Source organism: Dermacentor albipictus, chromosome 1 (genome assembly GCF_038994185.2).
Source record: "Dermacentor albipictus isolate Rhodes 1998 colony chromosome 1, USDA_Dalb.pri_finalv2, whole genome shotgun sequence".
In the NCBI taxonomy this organism is placed as follows: domain Eukaryota; kingdom Metazoa; phylum Arthropoda; class Arachnida; order Ixodida; family Ixodidae; genus Dermacentor; species Dermacentor albipictus.
The window spans coordinates 394,803,834-394,817,573 of NC_091821.1; the positions used below are offsets into that span (position 1 = coordinate 394,803,834).

At 46.9% G+C, this 13,740-nt stretch overlaps 3 non-coding genes across 3 annotated transcripts; all 3 read left to right on the plus strand.

Moving 5' to 3' along the window:
* The first annotated feature begins 158 nt into the window (after positions 1 to 158).
* Positions 159 to 230, plus strand: TRNAP-UGG (transfer RNA proline (anticodon UGG)). Its single transcript has one exon. It is a non-coding gene; the product is annotated as a tRNA-Pro (tRNA).
* Positions 231 to 4,965: 4,735 nt separating this feature from the next.
* TRNAP-UGG (transfer RNA proline (anticodon UGG)) lies at positions 4,966 to 5,037 on the plus strand. Its single transcript has one exon. It is a non-coding gene; the product is annotated as a tRNA-Pro (tRNA).
* Positions 5,038 to 13,435: 8,398 nt separating this feature from the next.
* On the plus strand, positions 13,436 to 13,507 carry TRNAP-UGG (transfer RNA proline (anticodon UGG)). The gene has a single exon. It is a non-coding gene; the product is annotated as a tRNA-Pro (tRNA).
* Positions 13,508 to 13,740: the final 233 nt, after the last annotated feature.

A 13,740-nucleotide genomic window follows, 5' to 3' on the forward strand; every position in this document is an offset into this window, starting at 1 on the left:
GAGCGAAGCCAAGACGTTTAATGAATACGTAGACGTGTCTCCTCTTACTGCTCCTGGTGATAGCGCAAATGTGCAAAGGCTCTCGAAACCTGATTTCTACGCCTTCTAACGGCAACCGGTCTTTGCTTAAAGAGCGCTTCCGGAGGACGTTTCGCATCGGCCCGTTGGTCTAGGGGTATGATTCTCGCTTTGGGTGCGAGAGGTCCCGGGTTCAAATCCCGGACGGGCCCTTTCTTTTGACGAGTTGTTTCTTCTTTACTTGCGGTGCACGAAATTAATTTTACGATAGTGAGGGCTAAGTGACATTATCGAAAAAAAAAAGCAGATACGTCGAGAGTAAAATAAATCTAGGGGTGGGAGGATAATGGAAGTTTCGAACATGGATGCGTAGTCTGAAATATTACGTATTCGAAAATGACCTGCTCTGTATATTCAAAACTATAACCAAATATTTCGAAACTGGCCGTTTTGGTCTAGTTACTATTATCCATCTGCTAAACAAATGTCGCTAATTGTGCTAGGTTTTGCAGCAATAGTTTTCGAAGCAATGCAGTAATAAAACTGGCAACACAAGCGTTGTTTGCGGACGCGGCGGAAGCCAACATGAAAATCTGTGATTTTTGCTTGCACTCTCTTATTTAGTGTTTTTGGCTATCTAGCTGTGTAGCAGTTTTGTCTCTTACTCTACGAGCAGTCAGGTTTTCGTCGCAGTGGACCCTTTTACATGTGTCTACGCAATGTACGTAACTAAGGCAGACTAGTCCTCCGGTTATTTTTATCCTTCCGCAACTCGTGATCCTTTCTTTCTTCTTCGACAACCATTTATTTAGTGTTTTTGGTAAGCTAGCCATACAATAGCCATTTTGTCATGTAGAGTTCGTTTGCAACCCGGCTCTAATGTCGTTGAGAAGCTATTCACGCATTTTTCCTAACGAGAGTTGGTGATGTTTTGTTTAAAACTGACCATTTGTCCCTGATAGTTAGCCGTCTTTTTTGCACTGTATACTCAATGCAGGAGCGGCACTCAACTGTGCTGAAATAAAGAGCCCTGCTGTGAATATTTGCGCCTGGGCTAGACTATTCGGTAGTTACTATACACATTCGATTCGTACACTAAAATAAAGGATGTCAGCCCACCAACAACACACACATGCCCAAACACACCAGTTAAACCACCAGTGTCACAGTTAACTTGGACCAAAATTTACAAAAAATTGGAGGACGCTTAAGCTTCGCCTTCAAGAGTGGAGCGCGATAGCGTTATCGCACCCCGTTCGCACCGCCCACTCTTTCACCAATCACGCGGTGAGCGCCGAGCAACGCAGCGTTCGGCGTGGCAACGAAACGTGCGCCTGAGCAAGCGGAATTAACCAAAGAACTCGGTGTCTCGGAGGGAGAAACGATCTACGCGAGCCAAACGTCCCGATCGCCACGGACAGCTGTTCTGCGACGCGCCATGAAGGCGGACGCGATCATGGGGCTGACGCCTCGATGGGATCGTCCTCTATCTCGCTTGGGAACACCACGCAGACGCATGACTCCTCGCCAGCAGCACGGCACACATCGCAGGGGACCCTTTCCCACCAAACGCGCTACGGCGCAGCGATCACGTCAGAGGCGTCCCGCGTCGGACGCTGCACCTATAGGAATCGCGCTGTGAGCGGAAAGAGGAGCCGCGTCGCCTAAACGCGAGGGTTCGAGTGACGCAACCTGGAAGTTGGAAGGGGAGAGAGTGAGAGAACTTATTATACGCAAGGCTATTGGGGCATCTTCGCACCGGTCCCCGCACGCGTCCCCAATGCGCTCAAACGAGACGAAGGGGAGAAGTGGGCGAGTGGCGCGCCACTTGTCGGGGCAGCGCTGTACATTGCGAGGAGGGGGTCTTCTGTGTTTGCCGCAAGGTGGCTCTGCGTGCGCGCCAAGCGCAGAAGAAATGTAGCGGATACGTACTTCGCTACTCGTTTAACTGCGACTTCTGTAATTTACATGCTCATAATTCCCGATATACGCCGCAGTATAACTTTCTACAGCAAGTTTCTAATGCAACACTGCATTCACTAGAGGCGCTTTTGTCACGCTGCGATCCATCGAACTCATGGCTGAGTGGTAGCGTCTCCGTTTCACACTCCGGAGACCCTGGTTCGATTCCCATCCAGTCCATGTGGCAACTTCTTTTTATTTATGAATTGCCTTGCGCCATTTTTCGCTCATGGGCAACCCCGCCGACGACACCGGCTTTTCTGCGACACGAGTTCCTTAACGCTGTCGCGTTAAAAACCCCACGAGGTCTAGAGAAATCGTACTGACTGCATAGCAACGGCAGTCATGTGTACTTACAGTTAGTATTCTTTTCATCACGAAATATTAATTAATTGTTTTTAATTAGTGAACTTTTTAAATTATTCATTAAATCGCAAACACGTCAATGACAAAGTTATAGGGCACGTTAAATGACCTCCGAATGAAGGATTTATTTCGGGCTGAAGTGCACCTAGTTGCTTTTTCCAAGAAAAAAAAGCCCGCAAAACACGTGAAATGTGAAATTGATGTGCGCTTGCGCGCCGCTGCTCAAGCGCCTCCAAGCAACCTCTGAAATATATGCGGCTTGTAATGGTTGGGGTCTGGAAAGAAATAGATGGTAGCTGGCCCCTGCCGTCGTCCAACTCATCCACGCTGAGGACGTTGTTGAAGGGAGAGACTTATTCTCATCGAGAACGAGGGATATGGGATTTATTTACAGTATCTACATGAGAACGTTACAGTTCATCAGTCTAGCATGATTAAAAGAGAATGCACACCGAACAGCCAACGACGGCTGCTTAAATGCACTCTGTCCTCCCTAGATCCCTAGGTGAGGGAAAACGGCCGTTCAACCTTTGACCGATGAAAGCGTCCAAAGTCATCGTCGCCGACCCGCCTTGGAGGGGGAGGGTTTACACACTCACTTCCGCACAGGTTTCACTGACCATGCCGATGTGAGAGGGTTCTCACAGACAAGGGTAGTGCCCCGAGAAGGCACCTCTTGATCCCAGTGTTGACTCCGCAGACAGTGGCCGCCGCGTCTGTCCATTGACTGACGACTTCTAGGACCCGTGAGACGGTGCCACAAAACTTCTTCCAGGAGCTCCCCCGCTCCAATCAAACCGTGAAGGTGACGGCGACTCCACAAACAATACTTGGTCCGCCGACTGCGTCTAGACATCTCGGCGCCGTTCGCTTGGGGACGCGGCGTACTGTCGTCCTTACAAAGGGAGTCACCGCAGCAGACATGCCAGCGCCAACGGGCTGGTAACGAGGCGCATTCTTGCTTTCACAAAGTGTGTCATCGCATCGGGTAGGCGGAGTTCGACGGTCGCTTCCCCGAAGATTTCCAGCCCGTGCAGGTCGAACGTAACAGGCTGCATTCGCTCATCGCAACATCGTACAAGGCTTCGTCATGTAGGATGGCTAAGTGCGATAAGTGTCAGCATCTGCGGACACACGAATGTTGTGTGCGATCACGAGGCACTCGGGACAGCTTTGAATACGGAAACGTGCCACCGCGGAAATCAATCTGTGTGGGAATTGGGGGGCACGATTGATGTTTAAGCTGTGTACTTAATTACAGTTCTTTTGTAGAAGATTACTTATTCAGGCGCCCCAGAACCGCACAACGCAGAAGCGTATCTTACGAACCTTGCGTGTACGAACAATGCCCGACATCCTGAAAGACGTTAACGTGCCACAAAATTAACAACATCTGGGGAATAACGTGCCTCTAGTAGATTATCGGTGCGGGCTAAGTTTTGAAAGCGTCCGGTAATTATGAAACATTCAAATAGTTAATTTGCAAGTGCGATTAAAGGCGTTAATCAAAAGGCCGTTATCAGAAGTATTTACCAGCGTCCTGAGAGAAGTGAAAGTGACACCGAAAATTCACGTTCGGTGGAAATCGGGGCTTGATATAGGAGTAAAGCTTGCCAGAAATTTTACGTTTCTGACGTAATCGTGAGATTCGCAAGTAATCACTAAATGGTTGTTTTCTGCGTACTTCCGTGCGTTATTGCTGTACCGGTAGTGTCCTCGGGGAAGTAAACGAGGCACCTCGTTCTTATTTGGTGCAACTATGAGGTGTAGTACGACTTATGTATGTTAAACGTTCAATGTGAACGCGTGGTTAATTAAGACACTATACAATTTATACGCGAGCTTTCCTGGTGTTTGAATTAGCACGAAATAGGGTCCATGTAATTTGCGGACAACGTTTTGAAATGTGCGATTTAATTGCAGGCAACTTTGTTTTGCCGCCAGTGGGAGCTGAAGCCATATTGTTATAGGACCGATATCTGCTTTTCTGGTTCCGCCTGGCGTCTTTCTTATTTTTTTTTCACAAAACAAAATTTTAGAAATCGCCTCTGGTATGCATAATTCAACTTACTCAGCTGGATTACTCAAAGAGGTGGACATGCACGTGAACTCGACATGTATAATTGACTTGATAAATAAATCTTAATAGTTAATTTGTTTTTTATTTAATTACTTTCAGCAGAAACTACAATTTATGAATTGCAGCCTGTGAGTGCGCAAGGCGTATTTCGTATGAATGAATGAAATCCAACGGTAACAACAACCAAATATCTGCCACTAAGGAAAGCCACCGATGAAACTTAAGTGAATAACTCGTGGTATATTCCGTACGCATACCAGCACCGTCCCCGGGAGGTGCTGCTGGTTACCTGAGCGACGGCGTTACACATACCTTTGGGTAAAGGCTCTCGTTAGCTTACCACGTACGCACGTGTTTCCCAAGCCGGCGTTAAGTGGCGTACGTTGTAGCAAAAAGCCACGAGCCAAGGTATTTAATGAATACGTAGACGTGTTTCCTCGCGCTGCTCCTGGCGATAGCGCAAATGTACAAAGGCTCTCGGAACCTGATTTCTACGCCTCCTAACGGGAACCGGTCTTTCCTTAAGCACACCTCGCATCGGCCCGTTGGTCTAGGGGTATGATTCTCGCTTTGGGTGCGAGAGGTCCCGGGTTAAAATCCCGGACGGGCCCTTTCTTTTGACGCGTTGTTTGTTGTTTACTTGCGGTGCATGAAATGAATATCTCAATTGTGAGGGATAAATAACTTTATCGAACGAAAGGCAGATACGTCGAGAGTAAAATAAAACTAGTGGTGGGTGAACCATCGAGGTTTCGAAGGCGAACACTTAGTGTGAAATATTCGTATTAGAAAATGAACTGCTCGGTATATTCAAAACTATAATTGAATATTTCGCAACAACTGACCGTTTAAGTCCATCTGCTAAACAAAGTGTCGCTAATTATGCTAGGTTTCGCAACGATAGTTTTCGAAGCGATGCAGTAATAAAACGGGTAATACACGCGTTGTTTTCGGACGCAGCGAAAGCGTACATGAAAATCTGTGATTTTTGCTTTGCACTCTCTTATTTAGTGTTTTTGGCCGTCTAGCTGTGTAGCAGTTTTATCTCTACTCTACAACCAGTCACGTTTTCCACGCAATGGACCCTTTTACTTGCGTGTACGCAATGTATGTACGTATGTAAGGCAGACAAGTCCTTCGGTTATTTTTATCCTTCCGCAACTTGTGATCCCTTGTTCTTTTCTTCGACAACCATTTATTTAGCGTTTATGGTAAGGTAGCCACACAACAGCCATTTTATCATGTAGAGTTTGTTTGCAACCCGACTCTAACGTTGTTGAGGAGCTATTGGCGCATCTTTCCTAATGAAAGTTGGTGATGTGTTTAAAGCTGACCATTCGTCCCCGATAGTCAGCCGTCTTTCTCGCACTATATAGTCAATGCAGGAGCGGTACTTAACTATGCTGAAATAAAGAGTCCTGCTGTGAATATTTGCATCTGGGTTAGACTATTCGTTAATTACTAATTGGATAATTCGATACGAAAACAAGGATATCAGCCCACCAACACACACAGGCACACACATACGCACACGCACACACACACCCACGCACGCGCACGCACATACGCACACACGCACACGTACACACACAAAAGCGCGCGCGCACTCACGCACACCAGTGTCCCAGTGAACTTGGACCAAGATTTAAAAAAAAACCTAAGAGCTCTAGAGTAATATCGTACCGACTGCATAGCAGCGGCAGGCCTGTGTAGTCACGGCTAGTATTCTGTATCATCACGAATTATTAATTAATTATTTATTAATTAAACAAGTGCTTTAATTGTCACACTTTTTAAATTATTGCTTGCATCGCAAACATATCAATTGCAAAGCTGTACGGCACCCTAAATAACCTCCGAATCAAGCATTTATTTCATGTTGGAGTGCGCTTGGTTGATTTTTTCAAGAAAAAAGAAAAGCCCGCGAAACACGCGAAATATGAATAGATGCGCGCTCGCGCGCCGCTGCTCAAGCGCCTCCAAGCAACCTTCGAAATATATACGGCTGCACTCGTTTATCGTCGCATCGTACAAGGCTTCGTCATGCAGGGTGGCTCGAGAGGTTTCTCGACCTAACTAGCGCGGTGCGATAAGCAGTTGTGAACTCAAGAATGTTGTGCTCGATCATGAGGCACTCGGGATAGCTTTAACCTTCGTGTATCATGAAACAAAGTTAGAAAAGAAATTCAACCGATATTTAAAAAAAAAATAGCGCGCAAAGGAGCATGGAAAAAAAGAAGGCAGCTCTCGGAAAAACAGAAAAGAGCTACTGAGGAGTTTATTTCAATAAAAATAAACGAAAAGCACGTAAAGCGTCTCAGCCTTTTTTTAAATCCTCCACACTGATGACACTGAGGTTCCGGTCTACGCACAGACGTCGCGTACACTACTATGAGGGTTAGCAGCAAAGGACGCCAAACATCCGTTTCCGCTTCTTTAACTACCGTCGCAGACCTGCGTCGCTTTTTTTCTGAAGCTGCCCGTCTCGCAAAGCACTTCGTACGGTCTAAATATTGTTGACGGACTAGGGCGTCCTCCACAATGACACATCCGGAATAGCTTGGCTGTCTTCCTCTTGTCGTGGTGCTCCACCCCAACAGCCAGGATCATGTTAGCCTTCTGAACATTCGTGGAGGGCACGACTGTCTTCTTGAAGAGCAGGTCACTCCATGGCGTGGCACCGTTGAGATCTCCCGTTATCACCTACGCACCGGCACGTCAAGCGAAAATGAGTTACGTAATCGACAACAGCACATGCTGGACGTACAGATCCACCAAAACGCATTAGATGGACATAGTCTGCGCAACGTTTGTTTGTATTGCTAAAGGGAACAAAAGGAACATACGTTCCGGGCGCGCGTATCTAAAGAACAAGATGAGTGCGCAAAATTACAGTCCCATGTGCACCGCCACGGTTTCCCGGGGCGCTATTCTGGACATTCCACCATTTTCTTCGATGCGTGACGTAGGCGCGACGCAAACAAAATGGCGCTGGTGGCCCGGTTTTGCTTACGTAACGTGACGCCAACTTGACGTCTCGCCTAAGAAACTGAAATGAAGGCACTCAATGTAGCATTATCGGTAAAGCAAAACAGTTTTGCTCCGCAGTAAAAATAAAGCAGCTATCTCAAAGCGTATGATTATTCCGTCGAAAACGCTTCTCGCTTCCGTCGTCTGCTGCGTACAAGCCGTCGTCTGCTTCAATAGCTAGTATGCGTGTCCCTGGAAAATGGAATGAGTCATCGCATGTTGGCGCCAACGCGCTTGTTTTCTTTCTTAAGACAACATACGCGACCTACCAGTGGTGATGCGAGGACGATCTAGGCTACGTTATCGCTATTTCGTGAAACGCAAGTGACTCAGCCCGACTCGGTTGGCTGAGAAACGGCCGAATATCACTGATAGCGTTGCGCGCGCCAGAGATATCCACTAGAGCAACGCAAGCGCCGGCGCTGCCATCGCTTGTTCATTTCGCTGGTTTCTCGCACCACGGGAGGAAACTTCAAGGCGCCGCCTTGCGTACATTTTTTTTTATAAATTAGAAAGAGGCCGTTGTCATAACGTCTGATTGTTCGAAAAGGCATTAATCTCGATTACAATACAAATGCAGCAGTGAAAAGTGGACAACATTGCTGAAAGTTTGCTATATCCAACCAATATTATTTCGTATAAACGCCTTCTTTTAAAAAACGATGGCCCCAAACACAAATGCCAACACTACCCGAGAGCGATGCAAATACTATGAGCACTCGTTATGAACAAAAGATTTTCGTAGCGCCAAACGAAGGGGGAAATGTGGCGATACGCGTTCCTCTCGGCTGCCATTGCATATGGCTGCCCATTAGCATAATTCGCGCGGCTCGTCGCAGCAAAAATTATGGCGGAAAATCTCAGCAATGGCGGCCCAGCGCAACGTCACGCATCGTCAAAATGACGATTACGAAACAGCCCTTCCTGTGACGCTCCTCACGAGATATTCCTTCAGCCAATCAGCAAGCTGGCATGGCGCATATCTTGGATCGCCACCACATATTCGCGCAATTGCAGATGCATTGCACTGGCTTCTGCACGCTACCGCTCACATTCTTTTTGAAGCGCTAACATCACAATATATCTGCCAAGGACCAAAAAAATGTATTAGTCCATAAAATTTGCAGCTCCACGTCACGTTTCGTCATCTTGATGAAAACGCAAAATTGCATTTTGCAATACTTCCGCTTCCGGCACAAATTTCAAAACACGTGACCTTTCGACAGCCAATCAGAGAGTAAACATGGCGGATAATGGCGGCCGTGCAGCCGCCATGCGTGTCCAGAATAGAGCCCCCGGCTTCGAAATCCCTCCCCCTACGGCTCCGCTCCGCTTATCAATGGGTCAGCGGTGTGTTCTCACGATGCCGCAACAAGCACGTAGCGTGAAGCCCCGTGTCGAGTTGCCGCCGCTAGTAAAGCCGTGTATCCGTGGCTATTCGCTTGGGAGCGCTTGAGTAGCGGCGCGCGAGCGCGTATCTACTTCGTATTTTGGATGTTTCTCATGCTTTTGTTTTTTATCGGAAAAAAACGAGGCAAAGCTGAGCACGAAACAAATGCTTGATTCGGAGGTTATTTGAGGTGCGACACAACTCTGTAATATATATGTTTACGATTCAAGCAATTATTAAAATGTTCGCTAATTAAAAGTGATTGATTAAGTAATACTTCGTGATGAAAAAAATACTGGCCGTAAGTACACACGACTACGGCTACTATGCAGTCGGTACGATTTCTCTAGAACTCTTGGGTCTTTTTTGCTTAAATCTTGGTCCAAGTTAAGTGGATCACCCGATATATATATATATATATATATATATATATATATATATTATATATATATATATATATATATATATATATATATATATATATATGGTCTCTATCCTTTCATAACGTCAACAGACGGGAAATGAAAAGGGGACTGGTGGGCTCAGCACCACCCCCCCCCCTCCTTATGATGCCGAACAAGTGCAAAGAGGTGGTTACAGACTCTGTCAAAACTTTAAAATCAACTGCGCTTGCGATCGAACATGTCGTCGACCCACGCACTAGTGCCTCTGTAGAATTTTCTTTACTTCTACGCAGGCGAATAAAACAAATAAATGAAACGGGCCGCACATTAAGCTACTATTTCTTCTGATGAAATCAACTTCACTTTAATAACACAGTTAAAAGTTTATTCTCGCTTACTATGCGCAAATTGCCGGCTCACATTATTTTGACTACCCGCAGCAATGAGGATGGCACTCTGCTGCTGAGATCGCGAGCTCTCGGGTTCGATTACCTACCAAGGAGATTGCGCATTTCGATGAATGTGAAACGAAAAAAAAAAGAATAGAAAGGGCGCTGTGTGTGTACGTGTGTGAGCGTCTGTGTGTGTGTGTGCGCGCGCGTGTTTGTGTGTGCGTGTGTGTGTGTGCGTGTGTGTGTGTGTGTGTGTGTGTGTGTGTGTGTGTGTGTGTGTGTGTGTGTGTGTGTGTGTGTGTGTGTGTGTGTGTGTGTGTGTGTGTGTGTGTGTGTGTGTGTGTGTGTGTGTGTGTGTGTGTGTGTCAAAAAATAATTGCACTTGTCAGTTTTATTAATGAAAGAAGTGACAGGTGCATGCCCGTGTTGCAATTATGTTGACACCGTGTCGGGTTGAAGGTCAGCCGCTCACATCCACCAGCTGCTGCGAAGCGACAACGTGCTCTCCAGCAGTGGCAACGCCAACTGCTTCGAGCGCTAGAATTTACGCCGATCGCACTCTTATTCGTGACAGCCGCTTAAGGACCGGTGCACCATTAAGAAAAGATTCGTCGGTTGTTAATGCGAATAGTATTTTTGGCACTCTCAGACCAGTTTTATTTCCGGCTACCTAGATATCTAGCGGTCCCTCCAAAAATGTGGGCCGATCCCGAAGATCTAAAAAAACTGTGCCGTTCTGCAGTCTAAAAGTGTGGGCCGTTATCGTGGGTGCGTGCTACTGCGTATGTGCCACTGGGCATGTGCTGCTCTTCGATGAACCTCTCAAACACCAACTTTGGTCACTGCGTATTTGCCACTAGATATGCGCGGACTTCACGGCGGCGACGCCAGAAGGCGCAGCGTGTCCCCAGAAAAGCGCAAGAGCACCCGCGGATACGGGACGCATTTCGGCCATTCGCAAACTTGGATAGTCACCGTAGGTAAGTACTGGTTTTTCGTCTGTGTTGCAGACGACAACCATCTATGCCCCGTTTCGCATGCAGCAGGCAACGCTATATGAAGGTTGGGGAGTTCTTTCATTACTCATATTCGCGACAAAAAAGAAGAAAAAGCAACGTTCCGATCACACGCAGTGTAGGAATCGATGTAAGCCAAGCTTTCTACGCTGTTTGCGTTCATTGACGGTATTTCGTGGTGATGTTGACGGCATTCGACAGTCGGGATGCGATGTGTAATGTTACCTTGCCTGCACCGCTTGTGTTTGTCCACGTAGTACACAGAACACACAGAGAGACGTGTTTGGTTGAGGCGTCGTTGTGCTCCGTTGTTCGTAGCCAGCGAAAAAAAAAGATTTGCACTGTCATTGGATCGCGCGGTGCATCACATCGTGGCAGAAGTGTTCATATGCTAAATGGCCGCTTGCGTATATATAGTGTCATCCTGATGCTGCGACGCCGGTAGAATGACAAGCAAGGGCGCGTGAGCGGAGAAGTATGAAACGCAGTGCTGAACGTTGACCGTCCGAATTCCCCTTGCAAAAACGGGATCGATTGTACCATCAGCTCTGGAAGTTGGTAATATTATTTTGGAGTGGCAACTCACGAGGCGCACACCGAAGACCTACCTCCTGCATAATAAACCTTGGCAGCCAGCCGTTTTCGGGTTTCCTCAAATCGACCTCGAAGTCCCCGGTGAATCTCTCAACGGCATCCTATTTACACCGCTGCTGTCACAACCAGGGATCAATGCCCCGGGTGCATATTGAGCGAACCTGAGCGCAAGTAAGCGTTTGATTTCTTTTTGCGTCGCCGAAGGGCTAATGTAGACAGCTGCCAGTGCAACGTCGACGTCCCCGTACATGAGTTGCATGACGCATGCATCAGCAACGCCGTCGACCAGTGCGCACCTCGCTTCTCAATCTGGTGGCACAAGGACAACACTGCCGGTCCAGTACATAGATGGGCGGCCATGTAGTTCTTGTAAATGGCCATTCCAGCGCCATCTGATAGACTGACGCTTCCAGTTGGAAACGGGCAATCGGTGCAATTGCGGGTCGGCACTCCACGTCTCCAACACGGCCATGGTGTGTGATTTCGGCATTACGCAATACGCCTCTATGTTCGCGGCGTGGGCGTGTAAACGTGTAAACTTTGAACATTGAAGGACACGATTGAGACGTCTCCGTTTCCTACGGCTTGTTGCAGCCTATATCGATCGTGTGATCGTGCGAGCCAAGCGCTTAATTTCGGCTAATTTAGCAGAACCATCTCATCACGCAGAGTTCGATTCGCAGTAGCATTGCGATGCTTAAATGTGAAGTCACCGCTTCTATCCGTTAAGTACAAGCCTTACTAGCCGCAGAGGGTGCCTCTTATCGTAGTCGTACCCAACCTGTGCATATGTGCCACCCTGTGATTTGTGCATTGGTTTGCACTGGTCGTGATTGCATTGGATCGTATACGAGAGGAAAATTGACCCTCTCGTATAACGTTACCGCGCTTGCACTCACTGGGGTAGTATTGCAGGCTGGTGCCGTGAGCTCTTAACTACGCCCCGATGGGGCGTGCAAGGCAGCAGCAGAAGCAGCAGCAGCAGGAGGACCAGCAGCAGCAGTGGAAAAGTAAAAAAAGGCAGAGGCAAAGAAAGCTTGACTTTAAAAATTACGGCAAGTCCTACGCATTCGTTCTATGCGACGTTGAGCGAAGCTTTCAATTAAATTTCATGCAAGAAGGCGCATGCTGCGGGCAAATTAGTCATACCCAACGCACACGTTAGATTTCACGTGAAGCGAAACGTTCGTGAAACAATTATTAAATGTTGTATAACTTCATTGGATGCATACATTTTGTTTTAATCAAATACAACGTACACTCTCGTGTAATGTTTATGTACCGCGCAGGTTCAAACTTTAATGTGTAATTTCTATGTTTATGCACTACACTGTTCGCAAACTACGTATACATACGCCGAAATGCGGATGCTCAATGTGGATTGTCGACGCAGAAATGTCACGAGGACAAAGGCAACGTTTGATGTTTGTCGAGAGAAGAATAACGAGGGAATGTGTAAGAAGAGATTACCTGCCGAAACGTATGTAAATACGTTAAAGGCTCACATAAGCCTTATGTCACGGTGGCACATATACCCACTGGCCCAAGAATCTGGGAGGCCAAATATATTAAATATACGAAAATGAAACAAGTCCTTGAAAAACAGGAGCTATTCCATTAAGATTAATGCGTGGTTTAGCGATACCGATAAGTCGACGTTATACTTACAGGGTTTTTGCAGTAATTTATTGTTTAAAAAACAGGAAAGATATGTCTGCTTATTGGCACTATACTTTGTTGCTCAACATTCCGTATCTATATAAGCCTGAGCACCCAATGGGGCACACACAATTTAAAATAAAAAATAAAAAATAGAGAGCCCGAATGCCGAAAATCAAGTCAGTCGTTCAATATTGTGCGCTATTCCATTAATGGGTCTGTCGGCTTTTTATATATATATATAAGAAGCTACATTGTATGTACTACATAAGTTGCATGTCGTGATATACTTCTTTTATTACGCAGAACAGAGGTGTGCTAAAACGAATGATTAAACGCAATACAATATATATATATATATATATATATTAGCACGGCAAGCGAAGAAGAAGGCGCTGCGGGGTCCCGCGCGCGGACGTTGAACGCCTTGGCAAGCAGATTAATTCCGCGACAACCGGGTTTTGCAACTTCCCAGACGCAGCCTTGACTTTCCTACAGCGCTGCTGTAGGGGGAGTCTCGCGTCGGCCCGTTGGTCTAGGGGTATGATTCTCGCTTTGGGTGCGAGAGGTCCCGGGTTCAAATCCCGGACGGGCCCTTAGTTTTATTTTTTTCGGTAGCCTTCTGTAGCCTTGCGCCCACAAGTTGCAATTGTAGTATCTGAAGTAGGCATCATGCGGAAAGTGTCGCCGATGAAAAAACTGCGCTGCGAAATTGTCTGTTTTCAGGGGCTTTACGTGCAAAAATCGCACAGTGCGTGACCCCTATATGTGACGGCACGTACTATACTTGCGGAATACCCGGCCGCGTTGCCTGGATAAGCGTGAAACG